Source organism: Podarcis vaucheri, assembly GCF_965113315.1.
Source record: "Podarcis vaucheri genome assembly, chromosome: 7".
Classification (NCBI taxonomy): Eukaryota; Metazoa; Chordata; class Lepidosauria; order Squamata; family Lacertidae; genus Podarcis; species Podarcis vaucheri.
This window is the reverse complement of record NC_138765.1, coordinates 1,973,516-1,988,381: the sequence shown is the minus strand read 5'-3', so window position 1 is coordinate 1,988,381 and position 14,866 is coordinate 1,973,516. Positions and strand designations below refer to the sequence as shown.

Genomic DNA, 14,866 nt, shown 5'->3' with positions numbered 1-14,866 from the left:
ACAGGGAGAAATGTAAAGTATTGCACTTGGGCAAAAAAAAATGAGAGGCACAAATACAAGATGGGTGACACCTGGCTTGAGAGCAGTACATGTGAAAAGGATCTAGGAGTCTTGGTTGACCACAAACTTGACATAAGCCAACAGTGTGACGCGGCAGCTAAAAAAGCCAATGCAATTCTGGGCTGCATCAATAGGAGTATAGCATCTAGATCAAGGGAAGTAATAGTGCCACTGTATTCTGCTCTGGTCAGACCTCACCTGGAGTACTGTGTCCAGTTCTGGGCACCACAGTTCAAGAAGGACACTGACAAACTGGAACGTGTCCAGAGGAGGGCAACCAAAATGGTCAAAGGCCTGGAAACGATGCCTTATGAGGAACGGCTAAGGGAGCTGGGCATGTTTAGCCTGGAGAAGAGGAGGTTAAAGGTGTTGGGATACTGCCAGGGAGATAAAGTCCATCATGGCCCCCAAGCCGGCTGCCGGACGATCCATCGATCTCCCATAGTCACGCAGTATCAGCTATTAGTGACATGAGCTCCAGAAATAGCCCAACATCTAAAGCCGATGCACACTCTCTATCAGCAGATAATGCACAGCCAAAGTTGCACTCAGGAGAGCATTATTTACAAGTTTTATTCAGCGTTGATCAGAACAAAGAAAACCATGACTGCCTGCTTCAGTGTCTACGACACAGAGAGAAACGAAAGCAAAGACACAACAGAAACATCCTGTGAAACAGGAAATACGCAGGCTGTGACACAAACATCCTGCTCCCTCTTAAGGTGGAACGGAAATATCCTAACAAAGGGGTGATATGATAGCCATGTTCAAATATATATAGAATCATAGAGTTGGAAGAGACCACAAGGGCCATCGAGTCCAACCTCCTGCCAAGCAGGAAACACCATCAGAGCACTCCTGACATATGGTTGTCAAGCCTCTGCTTAAAGACCTCCAAAGCAGGAGACTCCATATAAAAGGATGTCATATAGAGGAGGGAGAAAGGTTGTTTTCTGCTGCTCCAGAGAAGAGGACACGGAGCAATGGATCCAAACTACAAGAAAGAAGATTCCACCTAAACATTAGGAAGAACTTCCTGACAGTCAGAGCTGTTCGACAGTGGAATTTGCTGCTAAGGAGTGTGGTGGAGTCTCCTACTTTGGAGGTCTTTAAGCAGAGGCTTGACAACCATATGTCAGGAGTGTTCTGATGGGGTTGGACTCAATGGCCCTTGTGGTCTCTTCCAACTCTAGGATTCTATGATTCTATAAGTTCGTTTCTCTTTGAAGGATAATATTTCTTCTACTCTGAGCCACTTAAAGAGAATTGGATTCCTGCAAGACAACCACTCTTATCTGGACGTCTAAATTGCTATGTCCTCTTCGACACATTATTTCTTTTTTTCTTTTTTATGGTTCCTCTCTTAAAGTAATTATTTGGTTTATTTGTTTAATTGAAATCTTAATTTGAGAAATTGGATTTTATGTTAAACAGTTTATGTGTGTTGGGGATCAGGCTGGAAGGAAGAGGGAGGGCTGGAAAAATGCAGGAAACAGGATCTCTTGGGAAAGAGTTATTCTGTGACCTTGACAAACTGAAAAGGTGCTGCTGAAAAATAGGCTGCTTTGAGAACAAGGGAGAGGGAGATTTTGAATATGGCAGTTCAAAAACAGTTAACACTAGGCCTGTGTTAAATTTGGAGAAGCTATTAGCCCGAATTGATAAAAATCATTAAATGGTGACAAATTTGACCACTAAAGTAGAGACACTGACAAAGAAAACAGAAGCACTAGATATCTCCATGAAAGGAAGGGAGGAGAAGTCTGAAAAGCTGGAAGACCAAAAATGGAAATCATAACAGGAGACGCTTAGGATTGATGTGGACGGTTTGGGTGGAAGATAAGAGGCAATTGCGAGCGCTTTGGCAGTTCTTGAGATGAGACAGAAAGCCCAGCCTCTGAGACGGAGAGGAGGGAGGAGAGCAGGATTTTAGCAAAGGTTTGAGCGGAGTGGCTGGGAGTGGAAGAGGAATTCATGGAGGAGGCGCCACTCTCCTCACCAATGTGAATAAATCCCCCCAGTGAAACCCCCAGGCAGGCCAGTCTTCCTGTCTCCCTGTGCCCCCACCCTGCCCCAATCAAAGTCCCAGCCAGCAGCTGCCCCCCAGGCCTTCCTCCGCCCATCTTGGGGCCTCAAGGCATGCGGGCAAGATTTGGTGGGGGGCCAGGCTGGGCTCAGAGGTCTGCTTTCCTCTCCTTGCACCGGGAAGCTTGTCTACTAACTAATGGATAAAGGGTTGTTTGGAAGACTAAGCCATCTCTCTTTTTTTAAAAGATATTTATTAAAAGTTTAGTAGTTACAGAAAAAAGAAGAAAGAAAAAATAAAAAGTTCGCAATACATCAAAAATAAAAATAAATAAATAAAACAAAACAACAAAACAACAACAAAAACATTTAAAAAACACATCCAATATCTCTATATCTCTACCTTTCATTTACTTGTATCATCGACCTCCTCACACCTCCCTTTTTTGTATTCTTGTTCAATTAGTTCAATTAGTTATTTCAGCAAATCCTTTCCATCTTTCTTAATTATTGTTCTATAATTTATCTTAACACAATCTAACCTTAAATTTCCACTTTAACCCATTAACAATCTATTTTTACTTCTTCATAACATTTCTGCTAAGGCCATATAGCTTCATTCCAGCATCGTTCTAACATTCATTAATTTTACAATATTTCTGTAAATAAACTCATTACATTTCCAGCATTTATTATCAGGCAAATGATAGATTTTTGCAAGCTTGACTGGTGTTATGTACCACCTATAAATCATTTTCATTAAATTCTTTCTTAAGGCATTGCATGCCGTAAACTTCATACCTGTAGTCCATAACTGTTCCCAGTCAGCCATCATAATGTTATGTCCAACATCTTGTGCCCATTTAATCATAGCAGATTTCACCGTTTCATCCTGAGTATTCCATTTCAACAGCAAGTTATACATTCTTGACAGATTCTTAACTTTAGGGTCTAGCAATTCTGTTTCCAGTTTTGATTTTTCCACCTGAAAGCCTAGTTTTTTTATCCAAATTATATGCCTCCATTATTTGATAATAGTGGAGCCAGTCTTGCACTCTTTTTTTTAGTTTTTCAAAACTCTGCAGTTTTAATCTGTCTCCCTCTTGTTCCAAAATTTCCCAATACTTCGGCCATTTGGCCTCCATATTAATTTTTTTCTGAGCCTTTGCTTCCATTGGTCACAGCCATCTCGGGGTTTTATTTTCTAACAAGTTTTTATATCTTATCCAGACATTAAATACTGCTTTCCTGACAATATGGTTTTTAAACGCTTTGTGTGCTTTAACCTTATCATACCACAGATATGCATGCCAACCAAATACATTGTTAATTAATCCAGAATGCGGCAGCTAGACTCGTGACTGGGAGTGGCCGCTGGGACCACATAACACCGGTTCTGAGAGATCTGCATTGGCTTCCAGTACGTTGCCGAGCACAATTCAATGTGTTGGTGCTGACCTTTAAAGCCCTAAACGGCCTCGGTCCTGTATACCTGAAGGAGCGTCTCCACCCCCATCGTTCAGCCCAGACACTGAGATCCAGCTCTGAGGGCCTTCTGGCGGTTCCCTCATTGCGAGAAGTAAGGTTACAGGGAACCAGGCAGAGGGCCTTCTCAGTAGTGGCGCCTGCCCTGTGGAACGCCCTCCCACCAGATGTCAAAGAGATAAATAATTACCTGACATTCAGAGGACATCTTAAGGCAGCCCTGTTCAGGGAAGTTTTTAATATGTAACGCTGTACTGTTTTTAACACTGATTGGGAGTCGCCCAGAGTGGCTGGGGAAACTCAGCCAGATGGGCGGGGTATAAATAATAAATTATTATTATTATTATTATTGAAACCTTCCAAATCCAACACATCAGTGTTTTCAAGAAGCATCCATTCTCTCAGCCAACAAAAAGCGGCTGATTCATAATAAAGTTTGAGGTCTGGCAGGGAAAATCCACCTCTTTCTTTAGCATCAGTTAATATCTTAAATTTTATATGAGGCTTCTTGCCCTGCCAGACAAATCTAGAGATATCTCTCTGCCACTTCTTGAAGCAGTCCATTTTGTCCAAAATTTGCAATGTTTGAAACAAAAACAGCATTCTTGGCAATGCATTCATTTTTATCACAGCAATTCGGCCTAACAGCGATAACTTCAAATTTGACCATATTTCTAAATCCTTTTTCACTTCAGTCCAACATTTTTCATAGTTATCCTTAAATAAATTCACGTTCTTAGCAGTCATGTTAACCCGTAAATATTTCACTTTCTTAACCAATGTTAATCCAGTCTCCTTCTGAAACTTATCTCTCTCAATCTCAGTTAGATTTTTCTCTAAAACCTTAGTTTTCGTCTTGTTCAACTTGAAACCTGCTACCTGACCAAATTCTTGAATCAGTTCCAGTACTCTTTTAGTGCTAGATTCTGGCTCCTGTAGAGTCAATACCAAATCGTCAGCAAATGCTTTCAATTTGTACTGTTTGGCTCCCACTTGTATATCTTTTACCAATTGGTCCCTTCTAATCATATTTAACAAAACCTCCAGGACCGATATAAAAAGCAAAGGAGAGATTGGGCAACCTTGTCGTGTTCCTTTCTCAATCTTAAATTCTTCTGTCACTAGGTTATTAACAATTAATTTAGCCTTCTGTTCTGAATAAATTGCACCTATACCATTTCCAAAACCTTGACCAACCCCCATTCCCAGTAAATTCTTCTTCATAAAACTCAAAAAAATGTTGTCAAAGGCTTTCTCCGCGTCCAAAAATATCAAAACTGCTTTAGTATTGATCTTCACTTGTAGTTTTTCTAAGATATTCATTATATTCCTCGTATTGTCAGACAAGTGTCTGCCCGGGAGAAAACCCGCTTGATCTTTGTGAATTTCTTCTGCTAACACCTTTTTTAATCTTCTAGCCAAAATGTCTGCAAAGATTTTATAATCCACATTGAGCAGTGATATGGGGTGGTAGTTCTTAAGCTGTGTGTTTTCAGTCTCTGTTTTCGGTATAAGTGTGATGTGTGCTTCCTTCCACGACTCTGGTGCCTTTTCCCCTTCCAATATTTCATTGTAGACTTCCTTTAAGGGTTGTATTAACCATTCTTTCAGAGATCTGTAGTATCTTGAAGTCAGTCCATCCGGTCCTGGAGATTTACCCAATTGCATGGTCTGAATGGCCCCTTCTACTTCCTGTTTCGTTATTTTGTAATTCAGCATTAACTTATTTTCCTGGGAAATTTTTTGTAGTCCATTCATTTTCAAAAATTTAGCAATGTCCATTTCATTCTGCATCTCCTGTGTATATAGTTTTTTGAAATACCTCTGGAAGCACTTTCTAATTTCCACTGGATTCTGTATGTTCTTTCCTTCCACTTCTAAATTCGTAATAGTATTAAGTTTTTGTCTTTTTTTTATTTGCCAAGCCAACAGTTTTCCACACTTATTTGCCGATTCAAATGTCTTTTGTCTCATTTGTTTAATCTTCCATTCTATTTCCTGATTCATCATTTTCATATATTGTACTTGATATAACTTTATCTCTTTCAAAATCTCCTGCGACTTTGGTTTCACCCTCAATTTCTTCTCTCCTTCCTTTATTTTTTCCAAGATTTTGTCTTTTTTTCTCATTTTGCATTCTCTTTTTAATTGCATTCTGTTGTATCAAAAATCCTCTCATGACAGCTTTACTTGCATCCCAGATTACTCTTTTTTCCATAGTAGTGTTCATATTTATCTCAAAATAGTCTCTCAAAGTTTTTTGGGCCTTCTTAGTGAATTCTTCATTCCTAAACAAAGTATCATTCATCCTCCATCTAAAGGAACCAATTGGCATCAATTTCATTTCCATCTTCACGGCATTATGGTCGGAGCAGGTCTTGGGGCAGATTTCCACTTTACTAGTCTTCGGAGCCAGTCCTCTGGTTACCCAAATTTGGTCAATTCTTGTCCATGTCATTTTAGTGTCAGAGAAGAAGGTTCCCTCTCTTCCCCGGGGGGTTCTTCGTTCTCCAGATATCGACTAAATCCATATTTTCATTTTTTAAAAATGAAATATTTATTAAAGTTTTACAAAAGCATAAATACAAAAATACATGAAATAAAAAATAAAAAATACAACATACAAAAGACAAAACCAAAAGTAAGAAAAATTTAAAAGCAAATCCGTTTTTCATAACTTTAAACTCCTTTGCTTGTTTTTTTGACCTCCTCACACCTCCCCTTTTTGTATTCCCATTTACATAATCAAGTCAGCAAATCCTTACCCTCTTTCGTTTATCTTAACTCTATATCTTAACATTTTTTGACTCTATATTTTCATCCATTATCCATTCATTTTTGCATATTCTTATTAACTTTGTTGCTAATGCCACTTATTTTCAATCCAACATCATTTTAACATTCATTAATTTTACAGTATTTTTGCAGATAGTCTTTAAATTTCTTCCAATCTTCTTCCACCAACTCTTCTCCCAGGTCTCGGATTCTGCCAGTCATGTCCGTCAATTCCATATAGTCCATTACCTTCATCTGCCACTCTTCCAAAGTGGGTAGATCTTGTGTCTTCCAATACTTTGCAATAAGTATTCTTGCTGCTGTTGTTGCATACATGAAGAAAATTCTATCCTTCTTTGGCACCAATTAGCCGACTATGCCCAAGAGGAAGGCCTCTGGTTTCTTCAGAAAGGTATATTTAAATACCTTTTTCATTTCATTATAGATAATCTCCCAGAAAGCCTTAATCTTTGGGCATGTCCAGCAAAGGTGAAAGAATGTACCTTCATTTTCTTTACATTTCCAACATTTATTATCGGGCAGATGATATATGTTTGCAAGCTTGACTGGTGTCATGTACCACCTGTATATCATTTTCATAATATTCTCTCTCAAGGCATTACATGCCGTAAATTTCATACCGGTGGTCCACAACTGTTCCCAGTCAGCAAACATAATGTTATGTCCAACATCTTGTGCCCATTTAATCATAGCAGATTTAACCGTTTCATCCTGCGTGTTCCATTTTAACAGCAAGTTATACATTCTTGAAAGTATCTTAGTTTTGGGATCTAACAGTTCTGTTTCCAGTTTTGATTTTTCCACCTGGAAGCCAATTTTTTTATCCAAATTATAGGCCTCCCTTATTTGATAATAATGTAGCCAGTCTCACACCTTATCTTTTAATTTCTCAAAACTCTGCAATTTCAATTTGTCTCCATCTTGTTCCAATATTTCCCAATATTTCAGCCATTTGGCCTCCATATTGAGCCTTTTCAGAATTTTCGCTTCCATCGGTGACAACCACCTTGGGGTTTTAATTTCCAGTAAATCTTTGTATCTTGTCCAGACATTAAACAATGCTTTCCTGACAATATGGTTTTTAAATGCTTTATGTGCTTTAACCTTGTCGTACCACAAGTATGCATGCCACCCAAAAACATTATTAAAACCTTCCAAGTCCAAAATGTCTGTGTTCTCAAGAAGCAGCCAGTCTTTCAACCAGCAGAATGCTGCTGATTCATAGTAAAGTTTAAGGTCTGGCAGGGCAAATCCACCTCTTTCCTTTGCGTCAGTTAGTATTTTAAATTTTATTCTGGGTTTCTTGCCCTGCCAGACAAATCTAGAAATATCTTTCTGCCACTTCTTGAAACAGTCCATCTTGTCCAAAATTTGCAATGACTGAAACAAAAATAACATTTTTGGCAATACATTCATCTTTATAGCTGCAATTCGACCCAACAAGGAAAGCTTCAAATTTGACCATATTTCCAAATCTTTTTTCACTTCTATCCAACATTTCTCATAGTTATCTTTAAATAAGTTTAAATTCTTGGCAGTCATATTAACCCCCAAATATTTTACTTTCTTAACTAATGTTAAACCTGTCTCCCTCTGAAACCTCTCTTTCTCAATTGGTGTAAAATTTTTCTCAAGTACTTTAGTTTTTGACTTGTTCAGCTTAAATCCTGCCACATGATCAAATTCTTGAATCAGTTCTAATACTCTTTTCGTACTAGATTCAGGCTCCTGTAACGTCAAAACTAGGTCATCTGCAAAAGCTTTCAATTTGTATTGTTTGGCTCCGACCTGAATACCTTTAATCAGACGGTCCCTTATAATCATATTCAACAAAACCTCCAGAACCGAAATAAAAAGCAATGGGGAAATTGGGCAGCCTTGTCGTGTCCCTTTCTCTATCTTAAATTCCTCTGTCATCACCTTATTGATTATTAACTTAGCCTTTTGTTCCGAGTAAATTGCACTTATACCATTTTCAAACCCTTGGCCCACCCCCATTCCCTGAAGATTTTTCTTCATAAAATTCCAAGAAATATTATCAAAGGCTTTTCCCGCATCTATAAAAATTAAAACTGCTTTGGTATTGATGTTCACTTGCAGCTTCTCCAAAATGTTAATTATATTCCTCGTATTGTCAGACAGATGTCTACCTGGGAGAAAGCCAGCTTGGTCTTTATGTATCTCTTCAACTAATACCTTTTTTTAATCTGTTAGCCAAGATATCAGCAAAAATTTTGTAGTCCACATTAAGCAGGGATATGGGGCGGTAGTTCTTCAGTTGTGTCTTTTCAGACTCAGTTTTCGGTATAAGTGTAATATAAGCTTCCTTCCACGACTCTGGCGCCTTTTCCCCCTCCAAAATTTCATTACAGACCTCCTTTAGTGGCTGAATTAACCAATCTTTCAAAGATCTATAGTATTTGGAGGTTAGACCATCCGGCCCTGGAGATTTACCCAACTGCATATTCTGAATGACACCTTCTACCTCCTGTTCTGTAATTTTGTGGTTCAAAATTATCTTATTTTCTTGAGAGATTTTTTGTAATCCATTTGTTCGTAAAAATTGGTCTAAATCAGTCTCTTTCTGTGGCCCTTGTGTATATAATTGTTTAAAGTATCTCTGGAAGTACTTTCTAATATCCAATGGATTCTGTATGTTCTTTCCTTCCACCTCCAGATTTGTGATAGTGTTTAATTTTTGTCTTTTTTTCATCTGCCAAGCTAGCAGTTTCCCGTATTTATTAGCCGATTCAAATGTCTTTTGTCTCATCTGCTTAATTTTCCATTCTACTTCCTGATTTATCATTTTCATATATTGTACTTGATATAGCTTTATTTCTCTCAGAATCTCTTGTGACTTTGGTTTCGCTCTTAATTTATTCTCTCCTTTTATTTTTTCCAAAATTTTATCTTTTTTCTCATTTTGGATTCTCTTCTTTATTGCGTTCTGTTGAATCAGAAACCCTCTCATGACCGCTTTGCTTGCGTCCCAGATTACTCTTTTTTCAACCGTAGTATTCAAATTTATCTCAAAATAGTCTCTCAAGATTTTTTGGGCCTTCTTGGTAACCTCTTGATCTCTAAATAAGGTATCATTCATCCTCCATCTGAAGGAACTGATTGGTGTTAGTTTCATCTCCATCTGCACCGCATTATGGTCGGAGCAAGTCTTTGGGCAAATTTCCACTTTTCGAGTCTTAGGTGCCAGTCCTCTAGTTATCCATATTTGGTCAATTCTTGTCCATGTCATTTTGGCTTCAGAGAAGAATGTTCCCTCTCTTCCAAGGGGGTTCTTAGTTCTCCAGATGTCAATCAAGTCCATATTGTCAGTCAATTCAAAAAAAGTTTTTGGTAGTCTGCCATCTTTAGTTACAACCTGTCTCTGCGACTTGTCCATATTTGTAGATACCACCCCATTCATGTCTCCCATCATAATAATGTTGTAGTCCATATAGTCAAGCAATGTCTCACGCAATTTCTTAAAAAATTCAGATTTCCCCTCATTTGGTGCATAAACTCCTACAATCAGAAATTTTTCTCCTTGTGATTGAATCTCAATTGCCACATATCTTCCTTGTTCATCTTTAAAAACAAATTTCGGTGATAGGCTCTCTTTAGCATAAATAACAACTCCTCTCTTTTTAACCTTGTCCGATGAGATAAACTCTTGGCCCAGTCTTTTATTAATCAGTACTTTCCTATGTAGCCTTATCACATGTGTTTCTTGTAAACAAATTAAGTCCAATTGTTCCTTTTTAAATAAATGATAAAAAACTTTCTTCCTCTTTTCCGGGGAATTAAATCCATGAATGTTCCAACTTAATAATTGCAGAGACATGGTGTAATTATTCTATTCTCCTCCAACTGCTCCCCAAAGTTCTTATTGTTCTGACGGTGGTATCACTTTTTTTAGTTTGTCCAGTCCCAAAGGTGGTGGTACTATGCCTAGTACTCCTGATCTTAAAGCTCTTAGCTCTTCTAGAACTTCTTTTTGCAGGTCTTCTTCGTGGTGTCTCAAAATTTTTCCCTTGTCTTCCACTGATCTTATTTTGAACTTTTTCCCTTTAAAGGTAAAAGATAGTCCCTGGGGGAATTCCACCTAAAAACGATTCTGTTTCTTCTCAGTAGGGCCACCAGATCTCCGTAGTTGGTTCTAAGATCCAATAGATGTTTTGGAATATCCTTAAAAATCTCCACTCTCGAATCGTTGATCTCCAAAGTCTTCTGGAAGTGCGCACTCAGTATTTTGTCTCTCTCTCCTTTCGTTCGGAGGGTAACCAAACAGTCTCTCACCCTGTTTTTCCTCCCTCCTCTTCCAAGTCTGAACGCCCTTACTATCCTAAAGTCTTGCTCCACCTCCAAATTCCAAAATTTTCCAAATTCCTGTGTAAGGTAGTCACTTAGGTTCTCTTTTTCAAGTTCCGGTACTGCCCTAATCCTCAGATTGGTCTGTTTCTCCCTCAGTTTAATCATAGACAGAAGTGACTGATGGTCCCCAATCTGCTTGGAACAATTTTGTTGCATATTTTAATGATGGGGGAGAGACGTATTTTGTTGCATCTGGGACACAGGAAGTGGTCCAGTTGTGCTGCTGCAGATGCAGACGGGCTTTTCTTCTCCCTGTGCTCCCCCCACGTGGGAATGTTCCCCTCTGGCTGCAGCCTCTGTTCACAAATGTGACTTTTCCCTCCCTCTGAAGGGGGTTTATTTCCTTGACCCAAAGCCCCCTCCCCAAAAAGGAAGACAGCATCTGGATCCCAAGGAAGAGCAGAGCTGCTTATTTCCTGCGAAGTGGCCCCTCCCTGGCTTGGCAGAGAGGACAAGGGAGGACCCTCTGCTCCCTGACTTGGGGGTCTCCCCCCAAAGCATGATCTGAACAGGGACCCCCAAGCCCCCTCCCTGCCCCCTGGGACCCCCTTCTCCCCATTGCACCCTCAGGGGGAAGAGAGAGGAGACTCACCCGAGTCCAGGAGGGGCTTTTGCAAAGGAGGGAGAAGAAAGCAGGAAGGGAGGGGGAGGGGGGAATTTAGCCATGGAGGACCTTGCCCCCTCCCCCTCCCCGTCCTCTCTAGGACTCCAGTTCTGCTCCTCTTAACCCTTGCCAGCCCAGCCCTCCCTCTCCTCTCTGCCCCACGGAGCCCCCTCGGAGCCCGACTCCGCGCCAGGGAGACGGGGCTTCCCCAGGAGTCTCCGCCTGCTCCAAGCAGCCTCCTCAAGAGCAGGCGCCAGGGAGGAAGAGGAAGCCCAGATCCCCCCAAGGGAGACACGTCTTCCCTCCAGCCCCCCATCTTCCCTGGGGCAGCCCTCAATTGGGGGGCCAAGCTGGTGCCCGGAGGCGCCTCCTTCCCTTGGACCTGGAGGCTCTGGAGTCAGACTTGGGGGGCCCTTTCCCGCTCCGTCCGCCCCCCACACCCAGGGATCCCCTCAGCCCTCCTTCTTGGGGGTCTCCCTCCGCCCCCACACCCAGGGATCCCCTCAGCCCTCCTTCTTGGGGGTTTCGCTCCACCCCCACACCCAGGGGGTCCCTTCAGCCCTCCTACCTGGGGGCTCCCTTCCCCACTCTCAGTCTGCCCCCCACACCCAGGAGGTCCCCTCACCCCTCCTTCTTGGGGGTCTCCCTCCGCTCCCCCCTCTCAGTCCGCCCCCAAACCCAGGGGGTCCCCTCAGCCCTCCTTCTTGGGGGTCTCCCTCCGCTCCCCCCTCTCAGTCCACCCCTCACACCCAGGGGGTCCCCTCAGCCCTCCTTCTTGGGGGTCTCCCTTCCCCCCTCAGTCCGCCCCCAGACCCAGGGGGTCCCCTCAGCCCTCCTTCTTGGGGGTCTCCCTTCCCTACCCCCTTTCCCTCCGCCCCCCACACCCAGGGGGTCCCCGCAGCCCTCCTTCTTGGGGGTTTCCCTCTGCTCCCCCTTCTCAATCCGCCCCCCACACCCAGGGGGTCCCCTCAGCCCTCCTTCTTGGGGGTTTCCCTCTGCTCCCCCTTCTCAATCCGCCCCCCACACCCAGGGGGTCCCCTCAGCCCTCCTTCTTGGGGGTCTCCCTTCCCTCCCCCCTCAGTCCGCCCCCCACACCCAGGGGGTCCCCTCAGCCCTCCTTCTTGGCCATCTCCCTCCGCTCCCCCACCCAGGGGGTCCCCTCAGCCCTCCTTCTTGGGGGTCTCCCTTCCCTCCCCCCTCAGTCCGCCCCCCACACCCAGGGGGTCCCCTCAGCCCTCCTTCTTGGGGGTCTCCCTTCCCCCCTCAGCTGGACAGAGCTAGAGGCTTCAAGGCCAGCCACCTGCTGCAGAGGGAGATAACTGCTGCAGAGCTGTCTGGGAACGCTGAGATAAGTCCAGTCTTCAGGGCAACGGAAGGAGTTGCGGTTACGGAGGCTGCCAAGGACAGGGGCAGCGGGACGTTTGTTGCCATGACAACGCTACAGGACAACTCCAGCAAGGACAGAATGTTGCAGTGGGTGGTGGATTCCGGTGCCAGTCATCACCTGATTGGAATGCCACCTACTGGGGGCTGCGGAACTGCAGGGCTGTTTCAGCTGGAACAACTGTTACGTTTGCTAATGGAGCCCAAAAGCCAGTTTCTAACGTTGCAAATATTTATCTTTCCTCATTGTGCCGGAGATGCATTGTTGCCTGTTTTCTGTACCTGCTCTTGTAAAGCAAGGGTACAAGGTTTGCTTTGAAAATGATGCCTGTTCCATTTTCAGAGGGGGGAAACAGCTTGTCAACATGGAATGCAAGAACAAACTCTTTGTTCTGGAAACACCTCTGGAGGGTGGGGGGAATGCTGGAAAAGCACAGGCGCAGTGTGCTAGTGTTCCCAGCCATGATTCATGTGTTCATGTATGGCGCAGGAGAATGTCTCATGCTTGTTTGGAAGATGTTCAGAGGTTGCCTGGCTGCACCAAGGGTTGCGAAATCACACCATGTGGTAAATCCCTAGAGTGCAGGGCATGCAGAAAGGTACAAAGGTGCAGTTTTCCCGGGGTAAAGAGGGTAACCACAAAACCTTTTGAACTTGTTCACACAGACCTTGCAGGACCCATGAAGTGTGAGAGTGTGGGTGGGGCCAGGTTTGTTCTGACGGTGGCAGATGATTTTTCTCAGAACGGATGGTGTTTCTCTCTCAAAACGCAGGGGGAGGCGGCGCAACTTATCCAGGATTGGGTTGCGGAGGTGGAACTAAGGTTCTCCACCAAAGTGCAAGGGTTTAGGAGCGACTGTGGGTCACAGTTCACTGGGTCTGCTCTGAAGGAGTTCTTCAAGCAAAAGGGAATTCGTCACCAGGTGACGGACGCAAAGTCTCCTCAAGAGAGAGGCCTGGCAGAGCACAGGAGTGAAACACTGGCTGAAGCTGTCAGGGTTTTGCTGTGTGACTCTGGGCTGCCTCAGAGCTTTTGGAGTGAAGCGTGGAAATTTGCCAGCTTTGTTTTTAACAGGTCCTACAATCACGCTGTAGGTGACACACCGTTTTTTCTGTTGCACAAGCAAAAGCCACAGGTGCATTTCTTCCGTGCGTTTGGTTCCAGGGCTTCAGTGCCAATACCAACAGCTCAACGGAAGGAGGGTGGTCCAAGGTACCAGGAAATGATCTTCTGTGGGTATGATCCTGCAACAAATGGGTGGAAGTTTGCATACCCAGAGGGTGATCAGACCAAGCTGCTGGTCAGCAAGCATGCTGAGTTCTTTGAGCAGGGTGGTTGGTCACGGCCTAGGGATGGTCCTGATGTTCTCTCAGAATGTCTGTCCGATTCTGAGGGGGAGGAAAGGGAGGAAGGAGAAACAGAGGCGGAGCCTGTTGCTGAAGACCAGGTTGCTGATGAAGGTCAAGCACAGGGGTGGGTTTCTCCACAGGCTGTTAAGAGAGAACCCAAGAGTGAGCCTTCATCTCCTGTTAGCAAAGTGCAAAAGGCCCGAAGACGTAGCAAATCAGAGGGGGAGTCTTCTGTGCTAGTAGACACACTTGCTGACCTCAGTGGGTCAGGAGGAGCACCCGAGGTTGTGCTCAGGTGGTCAACTCGCACCACAAAGGGGATTCCACCTGAGAGGTTTCAGGTCACCAGTGCGTGGGTTGGTTTCGCACAGTGTGATTCTGGGAGTGTGGAAGGGATTCAACAATTGCCTGGGATAGATGCCAGTGGGAGGCAAAAGGCAATGGGAGGTGAGTTGAACTCAAAGAGGGCTGTAAATAGGGGTCCTCAGTTTCCCTCAGGATGCGAGACGAGAGGGGATGTTAAGGGTTTCAGAACTCACAGGGTTAAAGAGTTCTGAGTGACATCTCACATTCCTGAGGCGTGGTCACAGACACTTACGGGAGTGGTTTGCTCTGAGTGTTTCAGTCTGTCTGTCTCTTGTACGCTATGCGAGAGGAAGAATGTGCGAGCTTTCGCCGGGCTGATTTATGCTGTTATACCACATGATTAAAGGCTAAGAAGATAAGGAACGCCTTGTGTTTGTTCTGAATTATTACCCACAAACTGCAATTGCTTCTACTCGCTGTGATCGCTCT

The 14,866-nt window shown here is 43.5% G+C and overlaps 1 protein-coding gene across 1 annotated transcript in view; it reads left to right on the top strand.

Moving 5' to 3' along the window:
• The window catches only part of LOC309536741 (uncharacterized protein), a 209,261-nt gene that overhangs the window by 122,083 nt on the left and 72,312 nt on the right, over nt 1-14,866 (top strand). The gene's annotated exons all lie outside the window — the stretch shown is intronic.